Source organism: Lissotriton vulgaris, chromosome 6 (assembly GCF_964263255.1).
Source record: "Lissotriton vulgaris chromosome 6, aLisVul1.2, whole genome shotgun sequence".
In the NCBI taxonomy this organism is placed as follows: domain Eukaryota; kingdom Metazoa; phylum Chordata; class Amphibia; order Caudata; family Salamandridae; genus Lissotriton; species Lissotriton vulgaris.
Genome location: NC_141694.1, coordinates 192285201 through 192307310, shown reverse-complemented (window position 1 = coordinate 192307310; position 22110 = coordinate 192285201). Strand labels below are relative to the sequence as shown.

At 47.4% G+C, this 22110-nt stretch overlaps 2 protein-coding genes across 3 annotated transcripts in view; one reads left to right on the top strand and one right to left on the bottom strand.

Moving 5' to 3' along the window:
* The window catches only part of SUPT3H (SPT3 homolog, SAGA and STAGA complex component), a 1963693-nt gene that overhangs the window by 36444 nt on the left and 1905139 nt on the right, over positions 1 to 22110 (top strand). The window lies entirely within an intron of this gene.
* Positions 1 to 22110, bottom strand: part of RUNX2 (RUNX family transcription factor 2) — a 331526-nt gene that overhangs the window by 149182 nt on the left and 160234 nt on the right. The gene's annotated exons all lie outside the window — the stretch shown is intronic.

Below are 22110 nucleotides of genomic sequence, written 5' to 3'. Positions count from 1 at the left end.
CGAGGACGTTTTGTTTGAAGCAGACGCAAAACAATGTAACTTTTTGGCAGTGTTTTAAGATCCACTTTTAAAAGGATCTCCCAAAGTCTTTACAAGTGTGGGCGAACGAAGAAAAGTGATGTTGTTTAAATATAACTTTCGGCTTTGAAAGTCGTAATGAGGGCCTACTCCCTGCTGGATATTCCACTTGAACAGTTAGAGATGGTTTGTATTGCATCTCTGGTTGCAGCACATGGGGGTTCTGACCCTGGACCCCATATACACGTATGAGGAGGGAATGCTAGCATATATTGCATAACTTTTTCGGCTCGGGGCTGTGCTGTGGAATTGGGTGGCTTTCAATCTCAGGCTTGGTCCTATCTAAACACCTCAGAGAAAGTCCTCGTGACCTAGCTATTTTGGGTGATATGGATGACCCACCCCAAGTCACCCAGTGCTTGATTCAGACAGCAATAGGACCGGTAGTAATAGTTCAGATTGCTAAATCACATTTTTGGGGGATTTGTTAATAACTCTGTCTCTTCTTGAAAAATCTCTCCGAAAGTTGCCAAACACCGATGTGTGCATAGCAACCGGGTGAATGAATAAATGCGTTCCGCTGATGAATATTGATTGGAAGGAATTGGCGCAGCCGTTAGCTACCAATAATAAACAGTCCCAAGATGCAAGTGCGGTATTTTCCATCGTGTTTCATTTGGAGGCCAAAGGTCATTGTACTGCAACTCACAGTAACATTTAGGAAACAGCCTCGCTGTAGGTTAATACTATGTAAATCTGCGCCGAGGGACGGGCCTCCGGGCATGCTGTAAATGCCCAGAATCAGCTGCTCTTTGACGAAAACGCCTGAAAACACACACATGAGACAGAAAGACTACTCTAATGGGGCAACTCTAATGGGACTTATATTGGGGACGGGGTGGGTGTTATTTTACAAGGTAAAAATCCAAATTTGTAACAAGTAAAATATATACTAATAAAGGAGGTAGCCTACCTCTAGACAAGGAGGGGAAAGGTGTATTAGTCGAAATGAAAGTAAAGCAAGGGTTAGGCCGTTTGCTGTTTTTAAAATCACCCCCTGAAGACAAGTATGCACATACCCAGTGCAATGCTTAAAAATGTGCTTGTGCACCTCCCTCAGAGCTCGTGGGGAGGCTTTTGGCAGCACTTTCTTCCCTCTCAGGCAGTGGTCTGCTGCTGTTGTGCCGAGGGGTAGCGCGTTCCTGGTTTGGTGGCTAGTGCAGGCTCTTGCGGCACTTGTTTCCTTCTCAGAGAGTAGTTTTGCTGCTGTTGTTCAGAGAGACCCGGGCAGATAGTGCCTGTGCGGTTGGATAGGGCAGGCTTCCTCACGCTTTCTTCCCTCACACAGAGTGGTATGCTGCTGTGGTGCCCTGGGGGCAGCGAGTGCCTGGTGTTGTTAAGTAGGGCAGACTTCGGCAGCACTGTCTTCCCTCTCAGAGAGAGGATTGCTGCTCTGGTACGCTGGGGGTCGTGAGTACCGCAGGTTCCCCCCAGCACTTTCTTCCCTCTCAGGGAGTGGTTTGCTGCTGTGGTTCCCTTGGGGCTCGAGTACCACAGCCTCCCTCAGTACTTTCTTCCCTCTCAGGGAGTGGTTTGCTGCTGTGGTGCCCACGGACAGCGTTTTCCTGGTGTGAATGGCTTATAACAGTTCAGTGTGCATCATTAGGTTGCCAGTGCCCGAGGAGACACTGCGTGCCGCGGAGCGTGTGACATGGCAGCTCTTGCACACACGGGGCATCATCGTGCGTGCGTGAGACGTTGGGCTTCCCAACAGTGACAGTGCGTCCTCCGCCCCCTCAGGCCTTCCTCCTCCGGAGATAAGGGGATGCCCCTGCCGGGCCACGGCTCATGGGAACAAGCAGTGCCTTCCCCGTCTCACGGTGTCTGTCTGCTTCCTCTTTAGGCGAGCCCGGGCTGTCTCGAGAAGTTCACGGCACAACTCTGCGAGTGAAGCTGTCTAGACTGGAGAGCCTGGCGCACATCCAGGGGACAACCTGGCGCAAACCCACGGCGCAAACCCACAGGGCAGCCTGGTGCACACTAAGGGGCAGCGTGGCGTACACCTACAGAGCAGCGTGTGACTGCATACTCACGAGACAGCCTGGCGCAAACCCACAGAGCAGCCTGGCGCAAACCCAAGGAGCAAACTGGTGCTAATCCAGGCCAGCCTGGTGCAAATCCACCGAGCAGTCTGGAGCAAACCCATAGGACAGCCTTCTACACATCCTCGGGGCATCCTGCTGCAAACCCACTGGGCTGCCTGGTGCTCCAAACCCAGGGGGCAGCCTGGCGTACACCCACAGAGCAGCCTGGTACTGCATACTCACGAGATAGCCCGCAAACCCACAGAGCAGCCTGGCGCAAACACATGGAGCAGCCTGGCGCAAACCCAAGGAGCAGGCTGGTGCTAATCCAGGCCAGCCTGGTGCAAATCCACCGAGCAGTCTGGTGCAAACCCACAGGACAGCCTCCTACAAATCCTCGGGGCAGCCTGGTGCAAACCCACTGGGCAGCCTGCTGCCAATCGACATGACAGCCAGTTACAAACAGACAGGGCAGCCTGCTGCTAATCCACAGAGCAGCCTGGCGCAAACCCACTGGGCAGCCTGCTACAAATACACAGAGCAGCCTCGCTCCATTCACCGGGCAGTCAGGTGCAGCAAACCCACCGAACAGTCTGGTGCAAATCCACGAGGCAGCCTGGTGCAAATCCACAGGGCAGCATGACACTGATCCATGACAGCTCGGTGCAAATCTATGGCGCTGCCTGGGTCAGACCCAATTGTTAGTCTGATGCAAATCCACAGGGCAGCCAGCTACCAATCCACGGGGCACCCTGGTGCAAATCCTTTGTGGAGCCTATTGCAAATCCACGGGATGGATTGACGCAAACCCACAGGGCAACTTGGCTCAATACAGTGGTCAACCAGGTGCAAATTCACGGGGTAGCCTGGTGCAAACCAAAAGGGCAGCCTGCCTCAAACCCTCGGGACAGTTTGGCGCACATTCACGGGAAAGCCTGGCATAAACCCAAAGGGCAGCCTGGTGCAAACCCACTGGTACTGGGTTTAGTTGCGTACACATGCTTTTCGGTAATTTACTGACTTGATGTGGAATACATTTTTTATTAACTCAAGTTATGAATTGAATTATGTTATTCACAGTAGCTTCAAAAAATCTTTTTTGCTGTCTAACGGGGCTAATGGTTGAAGTTGGTGTGTTTTTCTTTTCAGCGCCCAAAATCCTGTAATGAATCCAATAAAATCCATTTTTAACGGGTCTACTGGAATTCCAGGAGATAAATTAACCCCTGGCATGACGTGGTTGCTCACTGATACTTAATATCTCCACGTTCCCTGTATTACGCGAGTTACTTGTTTGTGCCATTAATATAAGCTCTCTAAACCCTCTCTCCACTCATTAGACCACTCGTCTCACCTCACCCGTAACCTCGCTACCCCCACCCGTAAAAGAGCGAGACTTCCTCGTTTTTTCGATTACGCTAATCATTTCTTAAGTTCGTGTTACCTCTTGACTCGGATAATCTTCCTTTCTCCCTGTCTCTGCTGCCGACCCACGGGGTGCTGCACTGCATGTGTGCATACTGCGATTCTATGCTGAGTGCGCAGTGCATAGGCTCGGCTTAAAGCGCTTTCTGCGATTAAAAACAGCACGCATACATACTATTGTTGGTCATTAATGGATATTTCCACGTGGCACGGTGCGTGGAATGCACACACGCACAGACCTTCAAATTAATAGTTATTCATTTATAGCCGTGCTCCCGGTTCGGACAAGGCGCTATTGTATTAACGTTTGCACAGTTCAAATAATGGGGGCAAATCGAGTTTGCTTAGCGAGAAAAGTAACAAAACGCAGTTCCTTTAAAGACGGCCAGAAACACGTTTTTTCACGACGTCAAAACGCAGTAAACTGAAGTTGTCATCATCTATCACATACTTGCATGCCACAAAGAGGAGCAAATTCATTTCACCGGTCTTCAAATGTGAAATTGTACAGTTTAGGCAAATCCATTATCCAGTCAGTTTCATTTACTGTTCATTACGGTCAAACGAAGCGCCAAACGAATGTGCTCAATTTCCTATTTTTCCAATTGATATTTAAAAAAAATAAGTTTTCTTTGTTTAAACCGTTTTTGACAAGTAAAATGATGCATTCATATCAGAGGCCATAATATCATAATATCGATTTTAAGTAAGGTCTAAAATATGTTGCCTGCACTGTTACAAAAAAAACCTTTGGGTAATCTATATGGCCAGAAGGCACAAATTGGGCACATGCATTTGTCCCGTTTTTTTCAGCTAGAGTAGTGATAGTGTCTCGAAATCCGTAGTCAGGGTAATGATACCGCTCTCCTCACACGAACAAATTGTGTATTCCTGAGCAGACCCCTTTTCGTTCCGTTTTACTTTATTCACCGTAGCTGACCAAAGAGCGAGCGCCTAGGCTTCAAGGCAGCAACAAGCGCTGCGCGAGTTAGGACATCGCACTCTCTTTCTTTTTAACCTACACGTGCCACTAGGAGGTTTACTTCACAGAGGAGCGTCCTAAAACACACCCTCGTCATTTGCTCTGTAAACCAAATTTTCGTCTAGGCGCTAAATTGTATTCAGCGCTGCTATCAATCCAACGTGCGTGGCTCAGAGATGCCTCATCGAGATTTCTTGGTGCACCTCACTGAAAGCCGCACCCCTCCTCCCCCACCCCATTACATACTGCCGCCCACCCGGCAGTGCGATATATACTGCTTTTGGCTTGCACTTGAGATTTCCTGGGATGCGGGGGTAAGGCTGCGCGCGTGCCAGCTGTAAGGCTATCCGACCACTCTACATACACCAGGGTCACGAGTAACTAAGTTAGGATCAAGAGCAGAGAGGCTTAACTGTGCGAGCCGCACTAGAGCAGTTAACTGCAACTTTAGAACTGGAGAACCAGGTTTGAGTCCTGGCGTCGCTCAACATACTGTGGTTTTCCCCGTTTTTAACAAATACATGAATCCGAACCTGTGTAATGTGACTAGTGCTCATTTAAAACGCTACGATGGCTTTAGGTCAAGTTCGCGCTATATACTAAAGGAAAACATAGTTACCCCTCGCCTCCGAACCCGCAATAAAATCATTCTACCTGTCTGGACTGTACCGTGCCCACCAGACGCACGTCACACAAGATTAATACGCAATAAATAACCAGTCTGGAACTGGAAGTTTACCCGGACCAGTTTAGTAGAGTTCCAAAAACCAGTGGATATGGAAATCAGATGAAACCGCATGTAACTTCCACTCCACCAGGCGGTGGTTCTTTAATGAGACTGGGTCTCGGCTACCATGATGCTGTGGCTCTCTTTGGGGTGCAGAGCCCAACGTGGATTGAGGTTGTGAATATAGTTGGGTTCGGTTATTGGCCAAAGAGTCCCTGTTATTGTGGCTGCTCGCTGCCAGCAGACCCCAGAAGTTCAGCAGAGCCCACCTGCCTGCTATTGCTTTATTTAGTATTTCAAGCTGGAGGACCTATAAGACACCTACCAGTCACTATCCACTTGTGACGACTATCTGTGAATTGAGGTAAATTAATCCCTAATGATTAAACATTTCCATCAGGGGTGGTAGGAAGTGTTTGCTTTGCTACTAAAATAATTTAAAATGTTTAAATAGAAACAAATTGTTCCAGACGAAGTACATTGGGGAAGAAAACGCACTGAACTAATCCTATTGGATTAGTGGATCTGAATACAAACAATGTTTAAGGAAAGACAAAGTACACTTCTGAACGAAATGGATGCATAGTTAGTTGGACAATGTTTAAACATGGCCAATTTTATCTTGGAGATGAATAATGAGCTTCCTTCTTTCTATACGTCTGTGCTAGAGACATTAGAGAAAACATTTATTTCCCCTGTCTGACATGCTACGTGGGTTTCATTGTATGACGTCCCGATGAGGCTGGAGGGAGAACGTGAGTGGTACCTCACACTGCATACGTTCACACCTGATTTCACTCAATCCATACACCTACAAATATGTAGAAAGCCACCGTGCAGCATTTAGCAGTGCTTTTCCAGCTGAGAAGTGCTTCCATCTTGTCGGTAAAAGCTGCATTCTATCTTTTGACTTAATGCACATCATATTCATAATATGGAATTTGTGTTTGTTTGTTCCCCTCCCCCTTCACAGAGTGATTCTGAAGGTGCATTAGTAAAAAATGGTGATGCTGTGGAAAAGTTGCATTTAAGGAAGACTGTGAGGAAGGCAGCCGGAATAAAGGAAATGGCAACACACCAAACCAAACCTTTTTTTTTCAGATTCCCACCAACCATACATGTCTACATGTCATCAGGTAACCCACAAGTTCGGCGTCGTCTGTGACACTCCATGAATGAACACATCCATCAATGGACAGGCCCAAGGAGTAAAGCGCCAATGTTGGACCCTTCACACCAGATGAAGCACTCACTGCTAAGTGTTTCTAACACATTTTCCTGGAATGCAGGAGACGAGGTACATTAGAAATGATGCCACAGGCATCATCATGGCCCACAACTCTTCAAATGCCTTCATGGCCTCAAACAATAAGGATTAACTCTCGGCATATATAGGAGGGAATTCCAATAGATCCAAACCTGCTTTGCCCTCACCAAAGAAGCATCTATTCTCAGCATATATAGAAGGAAATTCAATATCTCTGAGCCTTCATAGACCTTAATGGAGGAGGATCCACTCTCAGCATACGCAGGAGGACATTCCATAGCTCCGAGCCTGCCTAGCCCTCAACCAAGGAGGAGCCACTCTCAGCATACACAGGAGGACATTCCATAGCTCCGAGCCTGCATAGCCCTCAACCAAGGAGGAGCCACTCTCAGCATACACAGGGGGGCATTCCATAGATCTGAGCCTGCATACCCCTCAACCAAGGCGGATCCACTTTCAGCATACACAGGAGGACATTCCATAGATTCCAGCCTTCATAGACCTTAACGGAGGAGGATCCACTCTCAACATACACAGGAGGACATTCCATAGCTCCAAGCCTGCGTAGCCCTCAACCAAGGAGGAGCCACTCTCAGCATACACAGGAGGGCATTCCATAGACCTGAGCCTGCATAGCCCTCAACCAAGGAGGAGCCACTCTCAGGATACACAGGAGGACATTCCATAGATCCAAGCCTGCATAGCCCTCAACCAAGGAAGAGGCACTCCCAGCTTACACTGGAGGGCATTCCATAGATCCAAGCCTGCATAGCCCTCAACCAAGGAAGAGGCACTCTCAGCATACACTGGAGGGCATTCCATAGATCCAAGCCTGCATAGCCCTCAACCAAGGAAGAGGCACTCTCAGCATACACTGGAGGGCATTCCATAGTTCCGAGCCTGCATATCCCTCAACCAAGGAGGATCCACTCTCAGCATACACAGGAGGGCATTCCATAGATCCGAGCCTGCATAGCCCTCAACCATGGCGGAGTCACTCTCCGCATACACAGGAGGGCATTCCATAGATCCGAGCCTGCATACCCCTCACCCAAGGAGGAGCCACTCTCAGGATACACAAGAGGACATTCCATAGATCCAATCCTGCATATCAACCAAGGAGGATATTATTATTATTATTTTTATTTATTCAAGAGTTTTATATAGCGCTGGCTAGACCCGGAGGTATCAGAGCGCTTTACATGAGGTTCCACAAAAGTTACAATTACAAGATTACATCAGTTCCAATTTACATCAGTTGCTAGACAAATAATTGCAAGAGACATAGAAGACGAGATAATTGAAGTGTAGAGGGGAAGGGGGCAAAGGGTTAAGGGATAGGAGGGAGATACGGCAGAGAGATAAAAGGAAAGACTGTCCAAAGTCCGGCTGGGTAGGTGACGGTCGATGGGAAGTCCCAAAACCCATCTCCTCTATAGCTATCAGGTAGCTCCACCGGGCATTGGCCAAATAGCTCGGTCTCAATGGGAAAAACAATTAAAGGAACAAGGAGGGCAAAATAAATGGAGCGTAGAGGGGAGGGGACATGGAAGGAGAGAAAGGGGGGATAGGGGAAGAGACAAAAGGGAGAGACAAAATGAGGTCTGTCTAACGGCCGACTGGGTAGGTGACGACTAAGGAGGGAGTCCACGGTCCATCTCTCCTATAGCTAAACCAGGTAGCTCCATCGGGCATTCGACAAAATAGTTCAGTCTCAATACATTGGGAGAGGCGAGAAGGAGAGACAAAAATAGAGGGAGGATGCGGGAAGAGACGACAGGAGAGACGAAAGGAAGTTTGGCTGAAGACCGACTGGGTAGGTGACGTCCAAGCCGGGAATCCCCGACCTGTCTCCCCTATAGCTAAACCAGGTAGCTCCATCGGGCATCAGACAAAATAGCTAGATCTCAAATGACGAGGGAAAAATTCACAGATAGACAGGGTGTGGACTAAGGGCCAGGACAGGTGAAGGCAGAGGTCAGCAACAGGAAAGTGGAGAGGAGTAGAGCGAGGCGATAAACAGGGTGGGGATTAGGGACAGGACAGGTGAAGGCAGAAAGGTAGGTCGGCAGGAAGTTCCCATGGATCTGGTGGGCTATAGATCGCGGTCCTGGTGTTGCGTCACGAGGTCAAGGGCATCCCATAGATCTGACCCTGTATAGCCCTCAACCAAGGAGGAGACACTCTCAGGATACACAGGAGGGTATTCCATAGATCCGACCCTGCATAGCCCTCAGCAAAGGAGAAGCCACTCTCAGCATACTCAAGAGAACATTCCATAAGGCCAAGCCTCCATAGACCTCAACAAAGGAGTAGCCACTCTCAGCATACACAGGAGGAATTTCCATAGATCCAAGCCTGCATAGCCATCAACCAAGGAGGATTCATTCTGAGCATACCCAGGAGGAATTTCCATAGATCCGTGCCTGCATAGACCTCAACCAAGAAGGATCCACTCTCAGCATACATAGGAGGAATTTCCATAGATCCAAGCCTGCATTCCCTAACCATGTCAGACTGTGTCTTTAAGAAGCAATGACAGAAACACAGGCATGCAAATGAGAAGTAGCAGCACTCAGTGAACATATGAAGGGTGTTTTTGTAGGACTTTCACTCACATAAGGAGGGCCAATTATAAGTGTACTTGAGCATCATTTCTAAAGATTCAGGCCCACAAATGAGGAGGGGAGTACTCTGAATAAAGAGAAGGCACGTGGGGCCTAAATTAATATTTGTTGGCTGAGCTGATAAGAGGCTGATTTCTACCCCTTCATTTTATTCATAGTTAGAGAATTGTAAGTATAGCCCTTAATCCAATGGAGTGCTGCAGAAGTAAAGAAAAGAAATGCACAGTGTGAAAAATAAATACAAACTTGGTGAACATTATCGGCGCCATCTTGCCCCTTTTCCAAGCCCATTCGTGCGCGTAAGCGGCAGCCATTTTGAGCACCATGGCCTCCCTGCCCCTCGCTAATAGCCAGCGCAGCGCGTCTCTCTCTCTCTCTTAACCTCGCAAGCATTCCCCCGCACGCTGACAACCCCCGCTCTCTCATGCCTTGGGTCATAAACCCCTCTCCAGCGCAGCTTCACCACGGAATCCTATCCTGTTCCCAGCGCGACACCTCCCCTCATTCCTTTCATGGCTTCAAACCCTTTTGATGCAAACCCCCTTTTCCTGTGTCCCCGTTTGTCTTCCCTGTTCCCAGGCCGCCACCTGGCTCTGCGGATACTGTTTATTACCCCGTACAGTAGGAAGCTTCCCCCTCCCCATCAAAAGATCCCCGAACCGATCAAAGCCCCCACCCCATGAGATCCGATCAAACCCCATGCATTCCGTGAATCGGCGGAATGCCCTGCTGTGCGACAACCATCACCTGTTGTGACCGGGGTGGGGAATCCAACTGTAAATGTGTGTGGGAACGGGCCTGCGGGGGAGATTCCGAGGATGTTCTTTCTAATACTAAAGTGTTGCAAGAATGTGTTATGTGCAATAAAGGTCGTAAACCCTAGTATAAGAGGCCAGGCCTCAGAGATGTGGTTAGAGCACCTCGTGACGATACTTGCTGTCTGAATTGATGTGTTCTCCTCCGGAGAGAATAAAATCCTCGTTTCCCGCCTTCCAGTCTCCAGCGCCTGCTTCTTCATTGATTAATATTGGTGGGTCATAGAGGCGATACCGCCGGGCAACATAAAAGGGTCTTTGGTTACCGGTTGTCTTTGAAACCCTTTTTAACAATTGGCGTCCCAAACGTGGGGCCCATCAGCGACTCGTGGATCCAGTGGGAGAGGTCCCGACGACAGAGTGAACGACTGCAACGATCGGAAGGTACCCTGTCCGATAGACCCTCGTCTGACAGCCGATCATCCGAACTTCACTGGTTCCGAACAGACCTCTCTCGAGTGATCTGCGGTCCTGACTGGGAACCATCAGGAGTGCCACGAGAAGTACGAAGAGAAGAGGACGATCGGGCGCTGGATTCGGAAGACGAGAAACTGTCCATACGGTCCGGGTAAGGTCGTGTAAACACGACGAATAGCGAAAGTGATAGATAATCGAAAGTGATTGATAATTGTTGAGAAAATACTAGTATTACTTTTTGTTAATTTATTGGAGATTCACTGTCTACAAACGGAGAAACAACAGGCTCTCCCTTTATAAACAGCGAAGGATAGGTACGCACCCGTCGGACCTATCTTTCTCCCCCACTGAACAATTGCCCCTTCCCCCTATTGATTAACTGTTATAGATTGTTTTCTGGAGATTCTCTGTCTGCAAACAGGGAAAAATAGGTCCCCTCTTTGCAGATAGTGAAAGGGTAGGTGACGCGAACTTTTGCGAGCCTACTTATTCTCCCCATTGACCATATTGATTTTTTATTTTTGACCTAACATTGATTGATTGCTCAGAATTGGTTCATGAGGTATTCACTACGTGCAAACAACGTAGAATAGAAATATTCTGTCTAGTCTTTGCGCGCAGTGATAAGATAGGTAGTGCTGACTATTATCCCATTGTGATCCGTCATGCCTGTCTTCTCCCCACTGGTCAATAGCCTGTTTAACCCGGACCGCTTATTAGAGATGAACCATCCGGCTCCGCTGGAAGGCACCCCTAATAAGGACATGTTCATGAAGCATGGATTAATTGCTATAGCCTATAGTGAGCTGTGGCATAAATATACGAAAAGGGATCGAGAAAGACAGTGGCCACTGAGAGGATCCTTTGATCTCGACAAAATAGAAACAGTAGAAATAGCCCTTCGTAGGAATGAAACAACACCTATTATGCTCGATAGTCTCGGTATGTGGCGCAAAGAAGCCACGCAACGAAGGGAAGGCGACGAATTTAGAAAAGGTGAAGGGACACGACGGACAACCCTCCAAACGTCTAGTAGGCAAAGGGAAGGGCCAGCGATGGCACAGCCCCGAGGAGTAGACATGAAAAGCGAATGGTGTAAAGGGATGTGCCGACAAGCCAACCCCGGAACACAACGACCCGAAGGTAATCCCCCGACATTACGCACAGGACGGACAGATTTAAAACAAAACCAATGTGCTTTCTGTAAATGTCTTGGACACTGGAAAGCCCAATGCCCGACTCTGCAAAGCATAGGTAAGAATGGAGGGTTGACAGAAAGGACGGACCGACAGAAAGGAAAAAGACGTGAGATAAAAACCAATCAGACTAGTGCAGACAGAACAGACAGGACCACCCCGTTCGATTATGCTCGGTGGCACAGATTTCGTCAGACCAATTTTAACGACATGTTAGAGTTCTGGGACTGATTGCTCTCTGTTGCTCCCCCACTCTGAAAAACAAACACAACTGCAGGTCAGTGTAAACAACCCCCCCCGTTAGAGAAAAGATTCAAGAAAGCCAAGCGTCTATTATATAACTTAGGATTTAATTACGGTAAAACACACAACCAACAGTAAATAGAATAACTAGTAGAACTCTCTAAAAAGCAAACTTGACTAATAGGAAAAATACAAAACATGTTATGCTCACTCCGGAAGTCCTCGAAATGTAACAGTTCGATGGTCCCGCCCATCCGAAACACATAGCACGTGTGGGGCGGGGCCTGCCAGCAACCATGGGCCAAAAAGAGATCGCTGGCGAGAAGGTACTGGAGACTCCACCAAGCAGGCAATGAAATGGTCTTCCCATACTGCCCTTCCAGGGATGGCGTCCCCCGGGCCGCGAGTAGGGAGGGGGCGGATGAAAATGACCCCCTCCCTCGTATCTCCTGGTCCGGCCATCACGAATTCCTCCATCGAACGGATGCAGGGTGGGCAGGGAGGAAGAGGCGACGCGGACGAGCCTCTTCCACCTCCACAGGTAGGAGGCTTCCCTGCCCTGGCCCGACGCCGATGTCCTCCAGCCGGGCGACGGCCATATACCTACGCTGCACAGGAAATATAATGTCCGGTTGGTGTATTTCCGCAACACAGGACATACAATGCCCGACTGGTATATTTTCTCAGCACAGGACATACAAGACCCGGCTGGTATACTTGCGTAGTACAGGACATACAATGTCCGACGGGCATATTTACGGAGCACCGGATGTACAGTGGTCCCCCAAGAGTCGGAATCAGGGGTGTAGGGTGGTCATCATGTGCGCCCCTGATTCCAAGAGACGGCGTAGGATGCACCGGGAGAGGAAGACGGCACGGTGAGCCTCCCTCACCTCCCCAGATGAAGGCTCCACTGCTGCACCCTGGCGCCCCGAACCAAAATGTCCTGCTCCAGCAACAGGATGCTCCGTCTTTCGCCATCACAAGAAGTTTCTTCCTCTCCTGATAGATACGACGAAGGGCGGTTGCTGCAGGGCCTCAAAATGACGTCTGGGCCCTCGAAAGGCGGGTCTAGGCCGCTGGAGTAACTTTGTCCGAAATTGCAACTCGGGCGCTTGCCCACCTGGGCGCAAGCCCCCACCATCGACAAACATCCCCTCGACTTTGAAGATTCTACCAAAGTCCCAAGAGCCCTCGGCCCCTTCAGGCTTCCGGTGAGGAACAGTTGCATTGATCTCAAATGAAATAACCACGGCACAGCAACAAGATGGCGGTGCTCTCGTGTCTGCATCAGCTTCCGTCTGAACCACCCAGGAACATTATGGGCTAACGAACTCGAGCAAGTTCCGGCTGAACATCAACATGACCCGGTAAGAGAGACTTTACCCCCTCCCTCTCTTGATTGACGGTCCACACCACCAGCCCCTTTGTTAGCACAGTTTTCTTTTGGACTACCGAAAGGGACTCTGGTCCAACCGCCAATTGGCGGGGATATTTTGCCCCTGATGCTACTTCCGGACTAAACCGGCCTCGCCCAAAATGGCGCTGGTATCAATGGAAACTAACGGATGCCTCGTGGTATTCCTTAGCTAATGAAACTGGATGTACTAAGATATATATATATATATATATACGAACCATTGCGCACTCGATGTTAAAGGGAGGAGGGTTCACTTGGCGAACATTTAAGAAGGGTTCCGTAAAAATGTTGATTTCAATGAACAATTTATTTTTGATATTTGATGTAACTGATACATAACGTCGCTCATGATGCACGCCCGCGGTTTGCATTTAGGAAATGTGATTACGATGAGCTTGACTGTGTTTCCATCTATGAACTGAAATGCCCCTGATTCCTTCGTCACGCAATGAAATGTTTTTGGTTACTTACAAATAATTAATTAGACCTTTTTTACATGTTCTTGTACTGCAAAATAACCCCCTACTGTATGTGCTTCCATCGACGACATGTCAGGCCAAAATATGAATTGCGCTCTCACATTTTACGTACTGAATAATTCTACAAATAAAAGTCTTAAAAAGCTATGGATAGGCATCGCGTACTTTTGTAAATACGGGTATCGGTGGGAGGGTTTTTCTGTGCGCAACTGTTCTGCTCTCTTTTTAAGGTTATCCGAGAAATGGTTGTTCGGCCCTGGGTTGATGGTCAAATCGAAGGTATGATACGCTGCCTCCAAGATATGCGACTAAGCTCAGGAACTGACGTATGAAGAAGGACCTCGACTTCAGAGAATGGGTAAAGTAAAATGGTGTGATTGATAAATTGTTATAAGGATATGGTGGTCGAAGGTACTAAGGTACAGGGTTGAACGAAGAACTGGTATGCCTTAAGAACATCACAGCTTTGGGAATGATTTAGGGACCCCGATGACCGGATACATCTACGAAACCGGGTACCTCGCGCTAGGCACCTCTGATTCCTCTTTTTAGCGTTTTCACTACACACGATCCTTAATGCCATCCTCAAACCTCCCCATGAACCACCTATCACATTGCCTGCCCCCATGACTTTAAGAAACCAGAACCCTAAGGGATTATATCCCGAAGAGATAAGTACGAGTATGTGGTAAGTAAAGGATTTTCGTGCCCTTACATTTGATGTGTTCGAATGTTGTCCCCCTACCTCCCCTTTTTCTCCCCCCTTTTTTCCTCTGCAGGTTACATTAGAATCCCGATTAGAGTATCATAAGGGATCTGGAACCACGTCACGCCCGATGCATGAAGACGGACTAGCGCTACAAAATGGCACAACAAGGACGCTCTCACGACCTTTTTACCAAATCTAACGCTTTTCTGTCCCAAAACTGCATGCTTCCTACCTCCTAACACAGACCCGAAACGTCTAACGTTGGGTAACGCACTGAATAGCCCAAACAATACACGGTCATTCTCTATGTCACACGTGTACTGTTCGGCCTATTGTCTCTCTCTCTCTCTCTCTCTCTCTCTCTCTCTCTCTTACTCTCTCTCTCTCTCTCTCTCTCTCTCTCTCTCTCTCTCTCTCTCTCTCTCACTCACTCTTCCACCCCTCCACACTTTCCCTCTTCCTAGCAACTGGCACCTAATTGGCGAACCTGGTGCACCTCCTGATTGGCCCCAAATACCACAAGTATTTGCACAAATTTGTCCTAAATAAAATTGTATTGGTACCACGTTACTACCTCTCCTTTTCTACTAAAATATGGATGAAATTTAAATTGGCCGATAGGAAAGGGACAGGTAAGACGACTAAGGTTCCCTAAATTTGACCCACCCTCAGGGAACTATTTGTCAGTGGCTCCTATGATAAAAATGTGTCTGTGGTAATGCGACCATCCCCATTGAAAATTGTCTCCGTACCCCAAGCTGTAAGAAATGATCGAGACACCCCCATCTACCCAAAATGCCCCCAGTTTGGTATCCATAAGATCCCTCCTTCCCCGAGGATAAGTTTAATAATTATTGCAAACCACCCCTCCCGAGTTTTTGTAGTAACCAGGTTGCGAGGATTTATATAGAAAGTTAGAAGGATGTGTGCAAAGTTGAAAATTAGATTGAAAAACGAAAGAACTTGTTGCAGTAAGCCTGGTTGAAAATAAGATGTTTTTATGTAATGCAGACTTGTTTAGCCTATGTTCATCCCTCAGAAGGATGCCTATCAGACTATGGTGAATAGCACGTTGCACTTTTTGTAAAATACAAGGCCCTGAAGACCAGCCTAGCCTTTCAAGACTTGTACTAGGGAAATGGGTCTCTGCCAGAAGAACTGACATCTACTATACTAGACATATGACAAATGAACGAAATAATCATCAAAGCGCCAAAGAATTAGCCAGCGAAAGGAAATTGTAAGGAATCCAGCAAACCCATCATCAATTGTTTATACGTTAGCCGCAAGAATCTCCAATGTAGCGAGTGCTTACCCCAGTTGCTTGGTGTTGGGAGAGAAATAGACTTATGTAATTACCTTTTTCTGCAAAATCTCTAAAGACTGTCTTTTCAAAACTCATTTAAGGGTATCACTGTCGGAGGAGAAAGAGACCGGATGTGGGAGCACGCGGCCCGACTGCGGATTGTGGAACATCAGCGACGGAGGCCGAGGCGAAACCACAGCAGTAAGGAGACGCCGGACGAGGCACTGTTTCAAACAAAGCTAAGGAAAGGGCTGACCTGAAGCCCCTGCTCTATGATCAACGTGTGCCAAAAGCCCCCGCTCTCTGAACATGGTTACGGACTCGCCTGTCGCAAACTCTCCGCCTCCCCCTGATCTGTTCCCGACTTGGCCTTGCTCCATCCCCTCCTCCTCCGACCTACCATAAGGACTGTTCACACCCGCACCTTTCCATCCGAACTCCCAAGTTCCTCCAAAACCTACTGAGCTACCCAGAGAAGAGTACTCCCTGCGTCAGAAGGGGGGGGAGCTCCGACTAAGTAGACCACGAACTATGTTAAATCCCAGAACGGTGACCTAGAACTCCACCAAGGGTCGCCCCCGAAGAAAAGATAAACAAAGTCTGTGGTTCTGCCCGCTACCAAGCACCCTGAAGATGATGGAAGCAACAGGAAGTGCCCACCACAGAGACTCAAGGAACGAACAGATCTCACAGTTCTGGAACAAATTGCATTTTCCATTGCAAAATCTATGCTCTGCATTACGGAAGAAGATGCACCTGCCCCAAAACCGTAACGCATTGCTCCTATGAGGCCTGGCGAAACAAGACAAAATGTACCCCTGCCCGCAGACCTCCAACGACTCAATCCACATGAACATTCCTGTTGACGGACCGAATTGTAATCCAGGTGCTTAACAGTGCCAACAGAAGATGACAAAAGACAACGAGAACTCTGATATTTTTACTGTCTCTCCTTTCTCTCCCAAGCACCATTGGACTGACTATGCACTCGCCGTATACAAAAAGGACTTACTTATATGATAACTTACCAGTTCTTATTCTATGATCTGTACCCAACGCCCTCGCTACGTAATTCTAGTCTGATATTGCATTACGATGACTTTTCCTGCAACCAACTTAACGATGAACCCGCCTACTAACTGATGAGATTTTTCAATATGATGTTTATAATGTGATGTTTACGTACAGTTCTTTCACCTAAGTCCCCTCTCCCTTACTTATGATCACTGCATATAGGGGTAGATAGGAAATAGGCCAGCAAGATGTCTTGGAAATGTTAAAGGGAGGACTGTGAAAAATAAATACAAACTTGGTGAACATTATCGGCGCCATCTTGCCCCTTTTCCAAGCCCATTCGTGCGCGTAAGCGGCAGCCATTTTGAGCACCATGGCCTCCCTGCCCCTCGCTAATAGCCAGCGCGTCTCTCTCTCTCTCTTAACCTCGCAAGCATTCCCCCGCACGCTGACAACCCCCGCTCTCTCATGCCTTGGGTCATAAACCCCTCTCCAGCGCAGCTTCACCACGGAATCCTATCCTGTTCCCAGCGCGACACCTCCCCTCATTCCTTTCATGGCTTCAAACCCTTTTGATGCAAACCCCCTTTTCCTGTGTCCCCGTTTGTCTTCCCTGTTCCCAGGCCGCCACCTGGCTCTGCGGATACTGTTTATTACCCCGTACAGTAGGAAGCTTCCCCCTCCCCATCAAAAGATCCCCGAACCGATCAAAGCCCCCACCCCATGAGATCCGATCAAACCCCATGCATTCCGTGAATCGGCGGAATGCCCTGCTGTGCGACAACCATCACCTGTTGTGACCGGGGTGGGGAATCCAACTGTAAATGTGTGTGGGAACGGGCCTGCGGGGGAGATTCCGAGGATGTTCTTTCTAATACTAAAGTGTTGCAAGAATGTGTTATGTGCAATAAAGGTCGTAAACCCTAGTATAAGAGGCCAGGCCTCAGAGATGTGGTTAGAGCACCTCGTGACGATACTTGCTGTCTGAATTGATGTGTTCTCCTCCGGAGAGAATAAAATCCTCGTTTCCCGCCTTCCAGTCTCCAGCGCCTGCTTCTTCATTGATTAATATTGGTGGGTCATAGAGGCGATACCGCCGGGCAACATAAAAGGGTCTTTGGTTACCGGTTGTCTTTGAAACCCTTTTTAACAATAGTATGAAGTTATACTGAAACAAAATATAATCTTAAAGTAAAAGCATGCATGAAGGAAAGAGGGTCTGATCTTATACAGAAAAGCAAGCATAAAAACCTTTCAGAAATGGGTCTGGACAGCTTAAATAAGTCAGGTTTCTTTGCAATAGAATAATTGGTGGGTAAGTGCAAAATTAATATCTAGAGTCTGGGTTCAAGCTGCAGCAGGCTGCTAGAGATGCGGCTTGAGCAGGCAGTTTAGCTTTGATTAGCATTGCAGCCCTTAGGCAGAGGAGAGCTAGACCCATCAGAGATCTATGTTTTCTTATCCAGTTGCTTAGGAAGTCCCAGGACAATCGCCTTGGAAGTGAGGCAGTATGTTTGAGATCAGTATGTGAGTGATGAGATAATGAGTGTAATCGTGAAATAATGGGAGTGATGTGATCAAGAGCCAAAGACTACACAAGCCACAAAGTGAAGGCGCGATCTAGGAAGATATGCTTGTGTGTAGAATCTATATGTTTATTAATTGTTAGACCTGATAGCCTAGGCTGGTCTTCCCCCAAACATTTTGCATGCTTACCTCCAATTTTGTTGATCCAGTTTTTGTCAGCTTTAGGACTCTGGTTATTTTACCACTACTAACCAGTGCTAAAGTGCATGTAATTTCCCCCTAAAAAAGGTTTGATTGACTTATCCACAATTGGAATATTTAATTTACCTATAAGACCTTAGTAAAGTGCACTACATGTGCCCAGGGCCTGTCATTTAAATGCTACTAGTGAGCCTGAGCTCTGATAGGACCACCTACTTAAGTAGCCCTTTAATACTTGTCTCAGGTCTGCTACTGCAGAGCCTGTGTCTGCAGTTCACACTGTCAAGTTGACTTGGCATTTTAAACCCCTTGCCAAAACTAAACTTCCCTTTTATTACATATAATGAACCCTAAGTTAGGCCCTAGGTAGCCCATAGGGCAGGGCTCTGTGTAATTAAAAGGTAGAACATGTACTTTTAATCTTTAATTGTCCTCGTTTGGAATACTCCCAAATTCGTTTTTTACTACTGTGATGCCTATTCATCCCATAGGTTAACACTAGGGATTTCTTATTGCATTTAATAAAGTGGAATTCCCAACTGGAAGGAGGTAGGGCTGTCTTGTTTAGTATCTATGGAGTTGTATTGATAGATCCTCTTTAGATCCTCTTTAAGTGCAATGTCAAATATATCATCACCATTTTTAAAATGCCACTTTTACAAAGATGCTGTGCAAACAAATGATGGACAGAATGCTGAACAAATCAAACATTTACCTCCAATCAAGAGATCTGGGTTCAATCCATCATTCTTTTGCCATAGCGGAGGAGCCGCCCCTGGCCAGAGGCCTGGCTCTAGCTCAACTCAAGGTCCTCTTGATACCCGGCCCAAAGCGAGCCAAGCTTTAAAATGGCTTCTGCCTGCCTACCATACTCTGTCATCATGCACCAAGGATTAAAAATGAAGCATAAACCTTTGGTGTTATAAAGGAGATAAACATTTCGCGATCTAGTGGGTGTATTGTATAATGTGAAACAAGAAAACCTGGGCATAGTCCTGGCGTGAAAATAATGGTGTGATTTTAGGCAAATATTTATTTTACAAAGCCTCCTTTTTCGTTATCACATCTCACAGCACCTTTCAATATGCGAGTTTCAGGGTTTGTGCACTGTACAAAAATAATCTGATGTATTAAGGTGAAACATTTCTGCATGCTGAAGAAATCAATTTCTTAATTTTATAGAGACTATCATATTTTCACACAATGTTTGTTGCTTGATTTAGATACCAACGATTTTCACGGCTTAGCTCGTGCACAGGCCCTTAGAGCATAGCCGGGCCCATGGCTTGGCTCTGTTCTTCCTGTTAATTTGTGGCCACCTCCAATTGCTGGCCGTAAGTGCATGCTTGGACTTTTAGCTCTTTAAACTTATAAGTGGCACTTGTTTTATTCCACATTGCCATTCTTTATTATGCAACATTTATTATCCTATTTTTCTTTTAATGCATGTCATGTTTTAATCACAAACTGTAAATATATATTTTTTTAATTGATAACTCCTAACTGGAAATTTCGAAGTGGTAAATATGTAAGAAGTTGTGAGCAAAATATAGCAGAATTCACACACTTTGTTTTTCTCTCCTTATTGCAGTTTTAAAAGCCAGAAGTCACTAAACGCATGCGAGCTGTGCACACAAAATCTATAAAGGTGCTTTGCTTTGTGAGTGCTCCAGCGTGCGCAGGCGAGCTGAGCTGTAATTCACCTAAGTCTCACTCAAGACCTGCAAGAAGTCTGACTTACCATATTACTAGTTTGGCAGTCGATCAGAGACGGCGGTCGGGGACCACCACAATGGCGGTTCGACTGCCGTATTACAACTACGATTCAGAGAAGGGGGTGGTGATGGACAGAGTATCTGAATTAAACAGAACACTCATACCCAGTCAACAGATCAGGGCTTGATCCATCACCGTTTTTTAGCTCACTGCACCATCCCAGCTCAGAACCTGGCTACATGCAAATTAGTCTGTCCCTGGCCCAGTGCATCATGGGAACAGGGCAGACCAAACTACCAAGCCAATTCTTATACTGGGAAGGAAACAAGCTTCCGGGGACCGTTTTCTGGCATTACAGCCGTCTTCGGCCCGGCTTGCTTGAATCCTGATGGTGCAATGAGCAAGGGACTCACATCTGAGTATACCCTTCCACGCTTATGGTGGACAAAACGATTCAGAAAAGGGGGTGGTGATGGACAGAGTATCTGAATTCAACAGAACACTCATACCCAGTCAACAGATCAGGACTTGATCCATCACCGTTTTTTAGCTCACTGCACCATCCCAGCTCAGAACCTGGCTACATGCAAATTAGTCTGTCCCTGGCCCAGTGCATCATGGGAACAGGGCAGACCAATCTACCAAGCCAATTCTTATACTGGGAAGGAAACAAGCTTCCGGGGACCGGTTTCTGGCATTACAGCTGTCTTCGGCCCGGCTTGCTTGAATCCTGATGGTGCAATGAGCAAGGGACTCACATCTGAGTATACCCTTCCACGCTTATGGTGGACAAAACGATTCAGAAAAGGGGGTGGTGATGGACAGAGTATCTGAATTAAACAGAACAGTCATACCCAGTCAACAGATAAGGGCTTGATCCATCACCGTTTTTTAGCTCATTGCACCATCCCAGCTCAGAACCTGGCTACATGCAAATTAGTCTGTCCCTGGCCCAGTGCATCATGGGAACAGGGCAGACCAAACTACCAAGCCAATTCTTATACTGGGAAGGAAACAAGCTTCCGGGGACCGGTTTCTGGCATTACAGCTGTCTTCGGCCCGGCTTGCTTGAATCCTGATGGTGCAATGAGCAAGGGACTCACATCTGAGTATACCCTTCCACGCTTATGGTGGACAAAACGATTCAGAAAAGGGGGTGGTGATGGACAGAGTATCTGAATTAAACAGAAAACTCATACCCAGTCAACAGATCAGGGCTTGATCCATCACTGTTTTTTAGCTCACTGCACTATCCCAGCTCAGAACCTGGCTACATGCAAATTAGTCTGTCCCTGGCCCAGTGCATCATGGGAACAGGGCAGACCAAACTACCAAGCCAATTCTTATACTGGGAAGGAAACAAGCTTCCGGGGACCGGTTTCTGGCATTACAGCTGTCTTCGGCCGGGCTTGCTTGAATCCTGATGGTGCAATGAGCAAGGGACTCACATCTGAGTATACCCTTCCACGCTTATGGTGGACAAAACGATTCAGAAAAGGGGGTGGTGATGGACAGAGTATCTGAATTAAACAGAACACTCATACCCATTCAACAGATCAGGACTTGATCCATCACCGTTTTTTAGCTCACTGCACCATCCCAGCTCAGAACCTGGCTACATGCAAATTAGTCTGTCCCTGGCCCAGTGCATCATGGGAACAGGGCAGACCAAACTACCAAGCCAATTCTTATACTGGGAAGGAAACAAGCTTCCGGGGACCGGTTTCTGGCATTACAGCTGTCTTCGGCCCGGCTTGCTTGAATCCTGATGGTGCAATGAGCAAGGGACTCACATCTGAGTATACCCTTCCACGCTTATGGTGGACAAAACGATTCAGAAAAGGGGGTGGTGATGGACAGAGTATCTGAATTAAACAGAACACTCATACCCTTTTCTGAATCGTATTACAACTACAGCGGCTGGACTGCCGTAGGAC